The sequence below is a fragment of the Erinaceus europaeus genome, chromosome 14 (genome assembly GCF_950295315.1).
Source record: "Erinaceus europaeus chromosome 14, mEriEur2.1, whole genome shotgun sequence".
NCBI lineage: Eukaryota > Metazoa > Chordata > Mammalia > Eulipotyphla > Erinaceidae > Erinaceus > Erinaceus europaeus.
In genome coordinates this window covers 27945778-27963020 of record NC_080175.1, presented here as the reverse complement: position 1 = coordinate 27963020, position 17243 = coordinate 27945778, and the positions used below count along the sequence as shown (strand labels likewise).

The window sequence follows — 17243 nt, the reverse complement described above, 5'->3', positions numbered from 1 at the left end:
TTGCACATTTCCTATTTCTACACATTGCCTATTCACATACTTTGTCCATTTTACATTTTAATGGGTTTAAAGTTAATTTTTTGAAATCAGGGCCTTACACAGTGTGATATCACTGTTCCTGGACCACCTTTTCATTCAGCTATATAGAGAAGGAAAGATGGGGAGCAAGAGAGACCACAGCACAAGAGCCTTCACCTGGACCACATGCAAAGCAAAACATGCTATTGGTGATCTGCCTGCCTTTCCCACCCCAAAAATATCTTTTTTTTATTGATGTGCTAGAATTCTCTACTCTGGATGTTAATGTTTGTTGTGCTTTGGCTATTTGTCTTTATTTTTAGGTTATCTTTTTATTTATTTATTGGATAAAGACAGCCAGAAATTGAGAGACAGGTGGAGACAGGGAGAGAGACAAAGAAACACCTGCAGAGCTTTCACCCTTCAGGTAGGGACCGGGGGCTTGAACCCAGGTCTTTGCATATTGTAACTTGTGCACTCAACCAGGTGCACCACCACTCATACCCCCCCATGCTATGGCTGTTTTTATTTTTAGTTTTATTATACAGAAAATTTTGATTTAGGTATAACATATTTGTGAGTATGCTTCAAGATCATCAGTGCAAAAGTGTCCATTTCCCCCCATACCCTCTCCAGCATTTGTTGTTACTGGTCCTAATGTATGACATTCTCATAGGTACAAGGCTGTCTCTCATGATCTGTATTTGCATTTTCAGGATAATGAGTGACTTTGAGCACGTTCTCACTCGTCTGTTGGCCCTCTGGATCTCTTCTGTGGTGAATTTTCTGTCCCTGACCTCACTTCATTTTCTAAATTTTTAAAAATATTTATTTATTCCCTTTTATTACCCTTGTTGTTTTATTGTTGTAGTTATTATTGATGTCACTGTTGTTGGATAGGACAGAGAGAAATGGAGAGAGGAGGGGAAGACAGAGAGAAGGAGATAAAGGAGAGACACATGCAGACCTACTTCACCGCCTGTGAAGGGACTCCCCTGCAGGTGGGGAGCCGGGGGCTAGAACCCGGATCCTTATGCCGGTCCTTGCGCTTTTGCACCACCTGTGCTTAACCCGCTGTGCTACCACCTGACTCCCACTTCATTTTCTAATAGGCTTTTTTTTCTTCTAAGTTTACTGAGTTCCTTATGTATTTTGGCTATTAGTCTGTTATTTGAAGTATAGTGTATAAAGATCTTCTCCCACTTTGTAGGGTGTCTTTCTGTTTGGGTGATGGTACCCTTCCCCCCCCCCCCACTAAATAGGTAATTTTATTAAATTACCTCATTTAAAACAGCAAGCCATATTTTGTATCATGAATTCTTGGGAATCACAATTCCCCACCTTTCGATACTCTTTTTTTTTTTTTGTCACCAGTGTTACTGTGGGATTCTGTGCCTGTGGCTTGGTGAGTCTTTGAAGAGATCCTGCTTATAGTTTGTTGAATTTTCAGGTGATTTTCGTTGCTTTTCCTAGTTGATACGGGAGAACAAGACACTCTGTCGCTACTCAATAACCATGCCTCTGGAAGTCAGGTCATGGTACTCTTGGTGGTGCAGAAGCATTTCAGTTTCATGTAATCCCAATGATTTACTTTTTTTTTGTTTGTTATTTTTAATTTTTATTTTATTATTATTATTTTGCTATTACACTTAAGTCCTTGAAGACATTTCTGAAGCACAGATCATAAAGTGTTCTGCCAGTGTTTTCTTCTATGTTACTTCATAGTTTCTAGTTATATATGTCTGGTACTGTCCACTGGTAGAACACAGCAACAATAATCTAACAAAATCTGGTTGTTTCTCAGGGTTGGGTCTGGCAAAATGCAAAATCTTCCTGTAACATACTAGAATGAAAACATGCTCAAAGAATGATGTTTCTTCTTCTCTATCTCTGTTTCTTTCTATCTCTCCAGTTATTGCACTCCAGGATGTAGTAATATTTGTTTCTTAACTAGTCTGTGCCTGCTGGCTCTTTGACTTTCTTTGAAAGCATTTTCCACAAGACTTAGAACAGTTCCTGAGACCACCCCACACCGGCAGCCCAGTTTCCAGCCCAGTCATCAGCGGGATCCACAGCAGCAACATACCATTATCTGACCCCACCCCTGGTCAGGCATGTTGACTTATATTTGTCTCCTTTCATTTTTAAATTCAGGTCTTAGAGTCTGGGTAGGGACACACCCAGTTGAGAGTACACATGTGCAAGGACCCAGGTTCAAGCTCCTCAGCCTCCACTTGCATCACATGTGGTGAAGCAGTGCTGCAGATGTCTCACTTTCTCTCTCCTTAAGATTTTATCTATTTATTTATGAAGAATGGTAGGCGCGCGCACACACACACACACGCGGGGGGGGGGGGGAGATGGAGGGAGAGGGAGGAGGACCAGATATCACTGCTGCCAGGGATTGAACTCAGGACCTCATACTTGAGTCCGGTGCTTTATCCACTGCACCACCACTCTCCCTCTCTATCTCCCCTTCCCCTCTCGTTTATCTCTGTATTATCAATACAAATAAATACATATATTTTAATTTTCAAATTTTAAAAGGATAAAACCAGACCTTTTATTCCTTGCAATCTATTTCATGAAGAGTGGGAGATATTCAGCTGACCCTTGAACAAGTTCCCAGGTCAGATTTGACTCTCCAACCTGCAGTGGAAAAATCAGGTATAATTTATAGGCTGCCCTTAGAAAAAGCAGTTCCTGCATAACTGTTCAACTAAACAGCTGGACACCTAGATAGAAACATATTCACTTGTAAGCACCCCCACTTCCCAGACCAAACAAATCTGTGTTGTTCAAGGATCAGCTATAATCATTTTGTAAAGTTTGGAGATTCCCTTGACCCCCAATCTGGACTCTGAATATGATTCAAGGTTGGCACTGTTTTCACAATTCAGAAGTGGCTGTGTGAGCCGTAGTGACAGGTACTTGGGGTGGGTGTGGGGGCAACCATGATGTGAGCCTTCCACACAGGAAGTCACAGAAAACACTGGATGCTGGCCTGGATTCTTCTTTTTCCACGCCCTCAGTGTGATTGTGACCTCAGGACGATTCTTTTTTTTTTTTTAATTTTATTTTATTTATTTATTCCCTTTTGTTGCTATTTTTTATTTCTTTATAGGGGAATTAATGTTTTACATTCAACAGTAAATATAATAGTTTGTACATGCATAACATTTTCCAGTTTTCCATATAACAATACATCCCACACTAGGTCCTCTGTCATCCTTCTTGGATCTGTATTCTCCCCCACCCACCCACCCCAGAGTCTCTTAATTTGGTGCAACATGCCAACTCCAGTTCAGGTTCTACTTGTGTTTTCTCTTCTTATTTTGCTTTTCAACTTCTGCCTGAGAGTGAGATCATCCCATATTCATCCTTCTGTTTCTGACTTATTTCACTTAACATGAATTTTTCAAGGTCCATCCAAGATCAGCTGAAAACGGTGAAGTCACCATTTTTTAAAAAATTTTATTTATTTATTTTCCCTTTTGTTGCCCTTGTTGTCTTTTTTTATTGTTGTTGTAGTTATTATTGTTGTTGTTATTGATGTGGTTGTTATTGGATAGGACAGAGAGAAATGGAGAGAGGAGGGGAAGACAGAGGGGGGAGAGAAAGATAGACACCTGCAGACCTGCTTCACCGCCTGTGAAGCGACTCCCCTGCAGGTGGGGAGCCGGAGGCTGGAACCCGGATCCTTACGCCGGTCCTTGCGCTTTGCGCCACCTGCGCTTAACCCACTGCGCTACCGCCTGACTCCCGAAGTCACCATTTTTTATAGCTGAGTAGTATTCCATTGTATATATATCCCACAACTTGCACAGCCACTATTCTGTTGTTGGACACCTGGGTTGCTTCCAGGTTTGGCTATTACAAATTGTGCTGCCAAGAACATATGTGTACACAGATCTTTTTGGATGAGTGTGTTGGGTTCTTTAGGATATATCCCCAGGAGAAGAATTGCAGGATTATAGGGTAGGTCCATTTCTAGCCTTCTGAGAGTTCTCCAGACTGTTCTCCACAGAGGTTGGACCAATTGACATTCCCACCAGCAGTGTAGGAGGGTTCCTTTGACCCCACACCCTCTCCAGCATTTGCTGCTGTTACCTTTTCTGATGTATGACATTCTCACAGGAGTGAAGTGGTATATCGTTGTTGTCTTTATTTGCATTTCTCTGACAATCAGAGACTTGGAGCACTTTTTCATGTGTTTCTCAGCCTTTTGGATTTCTTCTGTGGTGAATATTCTGTCCATGTCCTCTCCCCATTTTTGGATGGGATTATTTGTTGTCTTGTTGTTGAGATTTGCAAGTTCTTTATATATTCTGGTTATTAGCCTCTTGTCTGATGTATGGCATGTAAAGATCTTTTCGCATTCTGTGAGGGGTCTGTTGGTTTGAGTAGTAGTTTCTTTTGCAGAAACTTTTTAATTTGATGTAGTCCCATAGGTTTATTCTTGCCTTAGTCTTCTTTGTAATTGGATTCGTTTCATTGAAGATGGCTTTAAAATTTATGCGGAAAAGAGTTCTGCCAATATTTTCCTCTAAGTATCTGACAGTTTGTGGTCTAACATCCAAGTCCTTGATCCACTTGGAATTTATTTTTGTATTTGGTGAAATATAGTGGTTCAGTTTCATTCTTCTGCATGGTTCAACCCATTTTTTCCAACACCATTTGTCGAAGAGACTCTGCTTTCCCCATTTAGTATTCTGGGCACCTTTGTCAAAGATTAGATGTCCATAGGTGTGGGGGCTTACTTCTGGGCTCTCAGTTCTATTCCACTGGTCAGTATGTCTATTCATGTTCCAGTACCAAGCAGTTTTTATGAAAATGGCCCTAAATACAATTTGAGATCTAGGAGTGTGATACCTCCAGTTCTGTTCTTTCTTCTCAAGATTATTTTGGAAATTCTAGGTCTTTTCTGGTTCCAGAGAAACATTTGTAGGATTTGTTCTATTCTCCTAAAAATGTGGTTGGGATCTAGATAGGGATAGCATTAAATTTGTATATGGCTCTGGGTAGTATATTAATTTTGATAATGGTAATTCTTCCAACCCATGAACATGGAATATCTTTCCACTTCTTTGTGTCTTTTTCTATTTCCTTGAGTAGTGACTCATAATTTTCAGTATACAACTCTTTCCCTTTTTTGGTTAGGTTTATTCTTAGATATTTTATCGTTTTTGTTGCTATAGTAAAAGGAATTGATTTTTGGATTTCAACTTCTTCTAACTTAGTGTTTGCATAGAGGAATACCACTGACTTTTGTATGTTAATTTTGTAGCCTGACAACTTACTGTATTGCCTGATAATATTCAAAAGCTTCTTGCTGGATTCTTTAGGTTTTTCTATGTATACTATCATGTCATCTGCAAATAGGGAGAGTTTGACTTCTCTTCCAATCTGTATCCCTTTAATTCCTTGCTCCTGTTGTTTGCTATGGCAAGAACTTCCAACACTATGTTGAATAGTAATGGTGATAGTGGGCAGCCCTGTCTAGTACCTGATCTGAGGGGAAATGCTTCCAGTTTTTCACCAATGAGTATGATGTTGGCTGTAGGTTTGCTATATATGGACTCCACTATCTTGAGGAATTTTCCATCTATTCCCATTTTTTGTAGTGTTTTGATCATAAAGGGATGATGTTGGAATTTGTCAAAGGCTTTCTTTGCATCTATTGACATGACCATGTGGTTTTTGGTCTTGCTTTTATTGATGTGGTAGATCACATTGATTGATTTACATATTTTAAACCAACCTTGCATGCCTGGGATAAACCCCACTTGGTCATGATGAACAATCTTTTTAATATACTGCTGTATCTGGTTGGCTAGAATTTTGTTCAGTATTTTAGCATCTATGTTCATCAGAGATATTGGTCTGTGGTTTTCTTTTTTGGTTGTGTCCCTGTCTGCTTTTGGTATCAGAGTGATGTTGGCTTCATAGAAGCTGGCAGGGAGTATTCCAGTGTCTTCAATCTTCTGGAAGACTTTTAAAAGTAGAGGTATTAGTTCTTCTTTGAAGGTTTTGTAGAATTCATTTGTAAAACTATCTGGTCCAGGACTTTTATTCTTGGGAAGATTTTTGACAACTGTTTCAATTTCATTAGCTGTGATGGGCCTGTTCATATTATCTAGTTCCTCTTTATTTAATTTTGGATGTTCATAGGCATATAGAAACTCATCTATTTCTTCCAGGTTCTCTAGCTTGGTGGCACATAGTTGGTCATAGAAGCCTTGCATGATGTGTTAAATTTCTGTGGTGTCTGTTGTGATATCTCCTCTTTCATTGACAATCTGATTTACTTGGGTCTTCTTCTCCCTTTTTTGTTGTATGAGTCTGGCTAAAGGTTTGTCAATTTTGTTCACTCTTTCAAAGAACCAACATTTACTTTTGTTGATCTTTTGTGTGGTTTTCTTATTTTCAATGTTATTGGTTTCTGCCCTAAGTTTAGTGATTTCTGTCCTTCTGGTTGCTTTAGGGTTCCTTTGTTCTTCTTCTAGGTCTTTAAGGTGTACAATCAGGTTGCTTATTTGTGCTTTTTCTTGTTTCCTAATGTGTGTTTCTATGGATATGAACTCCCCTCTCAGAACTGCCTTACCTATGTCCCAAATATTTTGGTAGCTTGTGTCTTCATTTTCATTGAACTCTCGAAACATTTTGATTTCTTCCTTTATTTCCTTTTTGACCCAGTAATTGTTAAGTAGTGTACTGTTGAGCTTCCATATTTGGGACTGTTGCTAATCTTTTGTATATTGTTAAGTGTTAGTTTAATTCCACTGTGGTCTGAGAAGATGCTTGGGATGATTTCAATGCTCTTGAAATTGCTGATGCTGTCTTTGTGGCCTAACATATGGTCTATCCTTGAGAATGACCCATGTGAACTTGAGCAGAATGTGTATTCCAGTTTCTTGGGATGACAGACTCTGAAGATGTCCAAAAGTTCTAGTTTATCTATCTCCTCATTTAGCTCCCTTGTATCTTTATTGATTTTCTACCTGAATAATCTGTCAAGTTGAGAGAGTGCAGTTTTGAAGTCCCCTGTGATTACTGTGTTGTTAATATATTGCTGTAGCTCTTTCAGTAGATGTGTGATATATTTAGATGGCTTCTCATTGGGTGCATAGATGTTAATAATTGTTAAGTCCTCTTGATTGACTGATCCTCTGAGCACTAAGTAATTTCCATCCCTATCTTTTTTTGATCTTGTCTATTTTAAAGTCTACTGTGTCAGATATGAGAATAGCTGTTTCTGCAGTTTTTTGTAGTCCATTGGCTTGTATGATAGTTTTTATCCTTTCACTTTGAGTCTGTGTTTGTCTTGTTGAGTTAGGTGGGTTTCCTGTAGACAGCATATTGTTGGATTGTGTTTTCTGATCCATCTTCCTACTCTGTGTCTTTCAGAAGGTGAATTCAGGCCATTGACATTTATTGATATCATAGATTAAAGATATTTTAATGCCATTCTTGTATATTTTTAGTGTGTTCTGATATATATGGCATATTTATGGTGGTCTGACTGTTTATAGGAGACATTTCAGAACTTCTATCAGGGCAGGCTTGGTGATAGTTGATTCTTTCAACTGTTGCTTGTCTGAGAAGGTTTTTATGCCTCCATATAGTCTGATACTCTAGCAAGATAACGGCAGTCTTGGTTGAAAGATTTTTCTCATTGAGTACTCAATATATATCTTGTCATTCTCTTCTGGCCTGTAGTGTATGTGTGAAGAAATCTGCTGCTAATCTTATGGGTTTTCCTCTGTAAGTGACTCTTTGTTTTTCTCTTATAGCCTTCAGGATCCTTTCTTTATCGTTATTCCTTTCCATTCTAAATATGATGTGTCTTGGTGTCTTTAAGTATGGGTTAATTCTGGTTAAGATCTCTTACTTCTTTTTTTAGTCTAATTCATCCTTGATCTTGCTGATTCTGTCTTCAGCCTCATTTATTCTATTCTCTCTCTCCTGTATGGTTTTCTGTAGTTCATCTATTTTGTTACCTTGTTCTGTTACTGTTTTAGCTTGTTTAGCTAGTTGTGTTATTAGCTCAGCTATTTCATCTTTCAGCTCTCTAATAATCTTGAGATAACTAGTGTTTTCTTCCAGACTCTTATTTGTTGTTTCTTCATTCTTATTTATTTATTTATAAAAAGGAAATATTGACAAAACCATAGGATATGAGGGGTGCAACTCCACACAGTTCCCGCCACCAGAACTCCATATCCCATCCCCTCCCCTGACAGCTTTCCTATTCTTTTTTTTTTTTTTTTTTTAAGAACGGAGACATTAACAAAACCATAGGATAGGAGGGGTACAAATCCACACAATTCCCACCACCCGATCTCTATATCCTATCCCCTCCCCTGATAGCTTTCCCATTCTCTATCCCTTGGGAGTATAGACCCAGGGTTGTTGTGGGTTGCAGAAGGTAGAAGGTCTCGAAAGCCTTTCTCATTGAGCACTAGATAGCTATCTTGCCATTCTCTTCAGGTCTGTAGTGTTTGTGTGGAGAAGTTTGCTGCTAATCTTATGGGTTTTCCTCTGTAGGTGAATCTTTGTTTTTCTCTTGCAGCCTTTAGGATCCTTTCTTTATCCTTATTCCTTTCCATACTAAATATGAAGTGTCTTGATATCTTTAAGTCTGTTAAATTCTGTTAACAGAATTAATTCTGTTTAATTAATTAGTTAATTCTGTTTGGGACCCTCTGGGCTTCTTGAATCTTTATGGCTTTAATGTTGTCTGGACTAGAGAAGTTTTCAACTATTATGGCCTAAAGAATGCTTTCTTCCTCTCCCTCTGTTTCTTCCTCTGGTAAACCAATAATGTGTATATTGTTTCTTTTGAAGTCATCCCATAGGTCTCTGTTGTTCTCAGTATCTCTTAATCTCTTTTTGAGATCTCTTACTTCTTTTTTAGTTGTCTCTAATTTGTCCTTGATCTTGCTAATTCTGTCTTCAGCCTCACTAATTCCATTCTTTCCCCCCTCTACTGTTTTCTGGAGTTCATCTATTTTGTTACCCTGTTCTGATACTGTTTTACCTTTGTTCAGCTAGTTTTGTTCTTAGCTCAGCTATTTCAGCTCTCTAATAACCTTGAGATAGTTAGTGTTTTCTTCCAGAGTCTCATTTATTGTTTCTGTATTCTGATGATAATTCTTTCAAACTCTTTACTCACTCCTGTAATTATTTCCTTAGCTATTTTTTGGATGTTGACCTCATTATTTTGTGCTTCACCCTTTGGGGGGCTTTTAGCTGGACTCTTGTCCTGGTTCATTTCTCCAATATTTCTTCTTGTTGGTTTAACCATTTTATATATTATGTTATGAGTTCCCTCTCTCAGTACTTTTCAAATTACTGATCACTATTGCCTGAATTGAGTTGTGTCTAAGTAAGGTAATCAAAGGGTTCACAGTTGTGGAAGTTAACAGTTGTTTCAATATTATTTTAATCCTTGATTTGGAGCTCAGTGGCTTAAAAGCCTCTTTTGTGCTTTTTCTTCCCTGTAGGCTATGGAAGCCTGAGGGCTTTTAAACTATAAGTAGGGTTCTTAGCTTAATCACTTCCTCCTGACCAAGAGATAAAGCTGGGTGTGGCAGAGATAATCCAGTGGTTATGCAAAGAGACTTTCACAGCCCCACAGCTATGCCACCAAGGTATAGGTCTTCTTCTGAGTTTCCTGGTTAGTTCTCTGTCCCCTGCTGTCAGCACAGGGCCTCCCCCCTGCTGCTCCAGATTCTGAGGGCAGTAGCAATGGAGACTCAAGAGTTGCACTTGGTGAGTCTCAGGGGAGTCCTCTCCTCCCTTCAGCCGACCCCTTGTTGGTGGAGCAGACTGGAGGTGGTCTCTCAACTGATAAACTGCTGGACTGTTACCAGCCACTTAATCTCTCCTTAGGCTCCTCTCTGCCCACAAGCCACACGTGTTTACACTCACCGGTGATTTGGTGGGTTCCTGGAGTCATTCTAGTCCTGTCTTGTTTCAGTCCCAGGTGGTCTCCTTTGGTATTCCTAGTTGATCCGGGAGAGGAGAAAAGAGAAACAGATCTGCTGCTGCTCATTGTTGCTCTTGTTTTATTGTTGTTGTTATTATTATTGTTATTGATATTATTGTTGTTGAATAGGACAGAGAGAAATGGAGAGAGGAAAGGAAGATAGAGAGGGGGAGAGAAAGATAGACACCTGCAGACCTGCTTTGCTTGTAAAGCGACTCCCCTGTAGGAGGAGAGCCAGAGGCTGGAACCAGGATCTTTATGCTGGTCCTTGTGCTTTGCGCTGCCTGCACTTAACTTGGCCATTACTGCCTGACTCCCAACCTTGGGATGATTCTAACCTGTGAGCACTTCAAATGTGCAGCACGTGTCGCACCACCTGAAACATATGTTGCCCTAGCTCTAGTCCCCACCAAAATGTCAGCCCAGGAGTGGGGTAGGGTGATAGAGTCCTCTTCATGTCTGGCTCCCTGCTTCCAGCACAGACCACACCCTGAGGTAAATGTCCAGATCCTTCTGGTGCACATGTACTGCATTTCATACACCCCTTTCTTGCCCAAGGGGCTTGGCGGGTAATGGCATGACCCTTGCACCTGGCATGTTGAGAAAGCACTAGATGTAGATGGTGTGTCCTCGTGTCTCCCATAGTATGGGCCTGTGAGAGAGGCTAGGATACCTAGTGTCAGAAGAAATGCATCAACCCTCCTTGCTGTCGTACTGTACCCCTTCCCCCACCTTTCCCTTCTTTGGTCACAAAAGCTTGCAGATTGGAGTAATTATTAATGGAGACCCAGTCAAGACACGGAATATCTTATAGCTTCTCTCAGAGAAAACACCACTCTTTCCCCTCCTCCTGCCTCTCTTCCCTCCTTTTCTTCCTAGTTCACATCTCTCTCTTTCCCCCTCCGGGAGGAAGCTCATCAGAGCACAGCCTTTGCTGACATGGCCATTTGGGCCCATTAGCTGCCTCTTAATGAGTGACTGCCTGCTTGGCCCCTCCTCCACCCCAACAGGGAAAGAGGGATCAATTAGCTCTCTCTCTCTCTCTCTCTCTCTCACACACACACACACACAAACACACACGTCCCATGTATGGAAGCATACATCTTATATATGCTCATAAATAAACTCATAACAAACATACATGCACCCTCTTCTCTCAGCCCCTTATAGAGGTCTCTGTCTCACAGTGTTTCCATATATATATATATATATATATATATATATAGCCTGAAGCAGAACTCTACTGCCCACCCTACTTACCTCACTCATGCTCATATTCCCAGTATTCCAAGTTGAGTTCAACTGTCATATCTTACAAGTTATCAAACTCAACGTGGGGAAGTGGCTTTCTGAGATATCTTTAGTTATTTAGAAAACCAGGCTGGGTAGGGGTGGCAGGTGATAGATATCTGGTAGAGCACATACTTGGCCACTTTTGAGGATCTGGGTTCTTGTGCCCCCACCTCCACCACCACTTGGCTGCATCATGCAAAATTGGCCGCTTCACCAGGAGTGGAACAATGCTGTGGTTTCTCTCTCTCTGTCTTTCACTCCCTGGCTCTTTTTTAAACTTATTTATTTATAAAATGGAAACACTGACAAGACCATAGGATAAGAGGGGTACAATTCCCACCACCAGAACTCTGTATCCTATCTCCTCCTTTGATAGCTTTCCTATTATTTAACCCTCTGGGAGTATGGACTCAGGGTCATTGTGGGGTGCAGAAAGTGGAATGCCCAATAAACATGGGCATTGACAAATCGACTCATACTTCCATCCTGTCTCTCTCTTTCCCTAGTGAGGCAGGGCTCTGAGGAAGCAGAGCTCCAGGACACATTGGTGGGGTCATCTGTCCAGGGAAGTCTGGTTGGCATCATGGTAGTATCTGGAACCTAGTGGCTGAAAAAAAAAAGAGTTAACATATAAAACCATACATATTGTTGATTAATCATGAACCTAAAGGCTGGAATATTGCAGATGAAGATTTGGAGTCTCCGTTTTGGAAATAGCTAGTAGGTCTATTTTAGGTATATTCCAAAGGGCCCATGACTTTATTAGTTTTTGCCTGAGCCTGACATCTGATATGCAGGTGGACCCAGGTTATTGTCTGGGGAGATGATGTCATGGCTGGAAAAAGGGCTAGAAAGCTGGATCAGGGAAGAGAGTAGCTCCCAAATATTGGAAAGGTGTATAAATATTGTTGACTGTAAACCCCATCGATTTGATGTGATCTGGGGCCCATATTCAGCAGAGGAGCCTATGTAACCTCTACATCTGAACTTGCATTCTGTGGTCATCAGTAGGAACATTCTGATTGCGCCAATTTCAGGACCCATCTTCTGCAGGTGGTAGATAGAGTATGTTATCCAACCCCCCTTCAGAGGATGGAACATTCTCTACCATAGTTGATCCACATTGAGGGCAAGGTCCTATGGGGACCCCCAAAGGGGTCCATTATGGTGTTCCTGTTGGAGATGACCAGTGATAATGGAGAGAAGGATCTATTCGAGGTCTAGGCTCATGGTGTTTGTGTGGGAATCCCGGGACACCCTGACCAGGGCCCCAGATGATGGGATGGCCTGATGGGAAAGAAAAAATAAAGTATACTGGAAGCAGTGGAGTCATTTTGGTGGCAGAAAAGAAGAAGGAGAGTGGGCGGAGGTCAGTGGCACACACAGTTAAGCACACATATTACCATGCTCGAGCCCCTGCTCCCCGCCTGCAAGAGGGAGGCTTCACAGTGATAAAGCAGGTCTGCAGGTGTTTCCCATGGTCTCTCTCTCCCCCCTCTCAGTTTCTCTCTATCCTATCTAATAAGAAAGGAAGAAATAAAGAGAGAAAGAGAGAAAGAAAGAAAGAAAGAAAGAAAGGAAGGAAGAAAAAAAGAGAGAGAGAAAGGAAGGAAGGAAGGAAGGAAGGAAGGAAGGAAGGAAGGGAGGGAAAGAAAGGGTCAGGTGGTAGCACAGCAGGTTAAGTGCACATGGCGTGAAGTGCAACTACCAGCGTAAGAATTCCAGTTCAAGCCCCAGCTCCCCACCAACAGCTTCACAAGAGGTTAAGCGGGTCTGCAGGTGTCGATCTTTCTCTCCTCCTCTCTGTCTTCCCCTCCTGTTGTATGCTTTACATTGGGTTCTAGTTCTCCCCCGCCAAGAGAATTGGATCAGTCCTGTTAATTTCGCGGGCCCACTTGGCCCCGCCCCTAGGAACCCTGCCAGAGTTTCAGAGTTCCAGAGTTGGAGGGTTGGAGAGTTCCAGAGTAAGAGAGAGTGCTTGCGCCGCCGCAAAGAGACAGCAGAGTTCTGTTTGGTGATTAGTTTGGTTTAGTTTATGAATCGTTGTTCCTGAATAAAGAAATACAGCTTCCCTGCCCAGCCGTTGTCTCCGCGTCTCTGTTACCCGCCCGTGAAGCCAGCCTGGCCGGCAGGAGCCTACAAATTTTTAACAACAAATGGCGCCCACGTGGACCTGACCTGCACATCTCTCAGATAAGTAAAGACAATTTGGCTACCTATGCACTATGGCCTTCTCTTCTGCTTGTGAAGAGATCTCCAAAGGCCTCTGCTCTTTCTTCACGAGACTGTTTTGCTGTTTCTGGAACATTTATCTCTGGACCACTCTGTGGTTTCCACTCGCTCGGGCGAACTCAGAACAGCCAGCTGGAATAGCCAACGGGCGGGAGGCGAGGCGCGGAGCTGCTGTTTCCACCTGGTTAAATAGCCAGCCAGCCGGCTGCGCCCAGACAACCCCACGCACTGCGCCTGCAGCCCCGCAGCCCCACAGCCCTGCAGCCCGCAGGAGGCCGACGCCAGCACACAAGAGCCCCAAGAGCCCGACGCCAGCACGCTGGAGCCCGATGCCAGCACGCTAGAGCCTGATGCCAACACGCTAGAGCCCGATGCCAACACGCTGGAGCCCAATTCCACCATGCAGGAGCCCAATGCCAGCACGCAGGCCAGCCCACAGGAGCTGGCTCTCCACCGCGTGGCGCAGGGCATTGGATGCGTGATCCCTCCATGCTGCTTGGCCACTGCGAGCAGGGCAGCAGACATGGCAGGGCCATGGGGCAGGGCCGCTGCGGCCTATCATGGCCGCCACCCCTGGGCACCTAGGCCCACGCCTTCTACAAAACTGGCCTGCCTGCCCTCTTGCTATGAATTCTGGAACGATCCCGGACCTCCCGGACCCCCGGGCTCCCTGCCGAAACTGGGCACACGAGATCTCCAGCTGCCGGTCCGGTCTGAAGACAGACAAGCTAGAGTACGCAGAGATTTGTGCAGAGATCACAACCTACAATTCCTAGAAGTGAAGCTGCGCAAGAAGCCACCTTCGGATGGTGAAACCCCCCCCCCCCAACAACTAAGACAGTACAGATTTAAATTCGTGTTTGAAATGACATGTCTTCATAACAAAGGTTTCTCTCCTTGTGTATTAATGACCATGTTTATGTGTATGTTTAAAGTTTGGTAAACAGTAACTTTAAGGCTAAATTCTTACTAGTCAAAGTTAAATGAAAAAGGTTTTCAACATAATTCTCATAAAGATAAAATTAACTTACATTTAAAGTCTGAGGTAAAAATTAGTTAACAGTCAATATATTTTAACTAAGTTGGTCTAAACAAAAGGTTAAATAGACTTGTTGATATGTAAAACTCTCCATTACCTTCTCTATTAGAAATGGTAGATCGCACAATGGCTGTGCTAATTATTCTCATGCCTGAGGTTTCCTTTCCTGACTCCATCTTGAATGGGTGTAACAAAAGGTTAAAAGACGTTGTTGATATGTAAAAGTCTCAAATTCCTTCTCTATTAGAAATATGCTAATAACAAGTTTTGTTTCGTAGTAAATTGCAGCCAGCTGCCTTTGGGACTCTAGGCCGTTCCCCGCCCCCATGCAAATGCCCCTCGAGGCAAGTAGCCCCCCAGAGACAAGAAATGTTTTTTTTAAGCTAATAAAGTTTATCCCACAGAGGCAGATATGGCCCCCTCAGGCCTTCCCTTAGCAGCACACTGGTTCTTGTTACTTGCTTGCATGTTTCTCCATGTTTGTGCCAGTTTCTTTTTATAAAAATGCCTGTACGATATAGGTTTCTGTTCACCCCACACCCTTGATACTGTAGCCATTTAGTTAAAAGAAAAGGGGGAATTGTTGTATGCTTTACATTGGGTTCTAGTTCTCCCCCGCCAAGAGAATTGGATCAGTCCTGTTAATTTCGCAGGCCCGCTTGGCCCCGCCCCTAGGCACCCTGCCAGAGTTTCAGAGTTCCAGAGTTGGAGGGTTGGAGAGTTCCAGAGTAAGAGAGAGTGCTTGCACTGCCGCAAAGAGACAGCAGAGTTCTGTTTGGTGATTAGTTTGGTTTAGTTTATGAATCGTTGTTCCTGAATAAAGAAATACAGCTTCCCTGCCCAGCCGTTGTCTCCGCGTCTCTGTTACCCGCCTGTGAAGCTAACCTGGCCGGCTAGAGCCTACGAATTTTAACAACACCCTCCTCTCTCCATTTCTCTCTGTCCTATCCAACAACAATGACGTCAATAACAACAACAACCATAATCACAACAACAATAAAACAACAAGGGCAACAAAAAAAAAAGAAAGAAAGAAAGGAAGAAAGAAAGAAAAAAAGAAAGAAAGAAAGAGAGCCACTAGGAACAGTGGCTAGCACCAAGCCCCAGCAATAACCCTGGTGGCAAAAAGAGAAGGAGTGATAATGCCAAAAATAAATAAATAAATAAATAAATAAAATAAGAGAAGGAGGAAAAGAAAGAAACTTGAAATGGAAGAAGGAAGAGGAGGGAGGCTAGGTGGGAGTGGACTCACTTTCTGGTCCTACTAGTCCATCTACACATAGAGATGAGACATCTCACAAATGCCCACCTGGTACTCAGCAGAGCTGTGGAGCTTCAAAAATAGTAAATCCATGTAAAGGTACATGGATGTGATCCTGGAGCTTACCCAGGAGAGGCTGAGCTCTCAGGAAGCAGGAAGACTCGCCCCATACTAAGATTGTCAGCTCCGCCCAGAAGCTGTGGCACTAGGTCCAAGCTCAGTCCCTCCTCTGGCTCCCACCAGCCTTCCTCCACAGGATCAGACAGAAGGAGGTGCCAGGCTGGGCCTTCTGGCTCTGAGGACCAAGGCAGGGCAGGGCACAGTGGAGCAGGGCCCAGCCTAGCCACAGTCAGGCCTGTTCTCATGATTCCCGGTAAGGAGAGGAAATGTGAGAACTAGGCCCCAGGCCTGAGGCACACAGGACCCAGCAGGGACAATTCAGGCTGCCTGATCATAATGCCATGGTGCCACTATGTTCAAATACTTGGGGAAGTTTCCAAAGGCTCATCAGCTGGGGTATGTCTGAGCCTCAGCAGTTTACATCTCCTAAGTCTTTTCTGTGTTGTTGTTTGTAGGAGCCAGTGCCTGGCTCACATGTGATTTCACTACTCTTGGGCCATTTTTTTTTTCAATCAAGTAGAGAAAGAGAGAAACTGCAGCACTAGAGCTTCCACTGGTTCTATAGAATCTCTCATGTGGTGCCAGGGTTCAAACCTGGGTCTTGAGCATGACAGGGTACTTGCTCTACCCAGTAAGCTATTTCTCTGGCTCCTCTCTTAAGGTTTCTAGACTCCGTAGGAAAGTTCAAGCCTGAGAGGTCTAGAAGCTCAGAGGAACAGAGTGTTAGCCTTCTCATGGAAGCGATGTAACCTCTCATCTTAGTGGCATCATGGTGCCAGCACAGTGGAGGCAACGGGCCCTGAAGTTGATGGAGTAGAAGACATAGGTTCCAGGTCAGGCAGAGTTGGATTGGCACCCTAACTCCCCCACTTAATACCCGGATGAGCCTAGACAGTGATGCCTCTGTTAAGAGCTGCTTCATCTGGAAAAGCAGGGGAGGCAGAGTGACTCTTGGAAGCAGGAGCTACACGGAATTTGCCTGCCCATGTGTATGTGGGTTAACACAGGGAGTGTCACAGTGGTGACTCAGGAGAGGGGAACTGCAGAAGGCCAGAAGGGGCTTCCCCTTTGCACTGGACTCTCTTTAGTACTTTTCTCAGCTTCCTTCTACACACAGTTTACTGGTATTGAAAGAAAAGAGGGAAGGTGAAGATGAATCATTCCAGACAAGTAATTGAGCCCCAGTCAATGAACGGCAGCCTGGAGTCGGGGGTGGTAGTGGTGGTGGTGATATGCTCTCCCACAGCCAGCTCGTGTCTGGGTATGAAAGTGATTTGTAAGTAAACTGC

The 17243-nt window shown here is 42.9% G+C and overlaps 1 long non-coding RNA gene across 2 annotated transcripts in view; it reads right to left on the bottom strand.

Annotated features, from left to right (window-relative positions):
- Positions 1 to 17243, bottom strand: part of LOC132532766 (uncharacterized) — a 62846-nt gene that overhangs the window by 10356 nt on the left and 35247 nt on the right. For both annotated transcript variants that reach the window (XR_009544688.1, XR_009544687.1), the window contains exon 4: positions 9952 to 10025. This is a non-coding gene — a long non-coding RNA (uncharacterized LOC132532766). The remainder of the gene's footprint in view (positions 1 to 9951; positions 10026 to 17243) is intronic.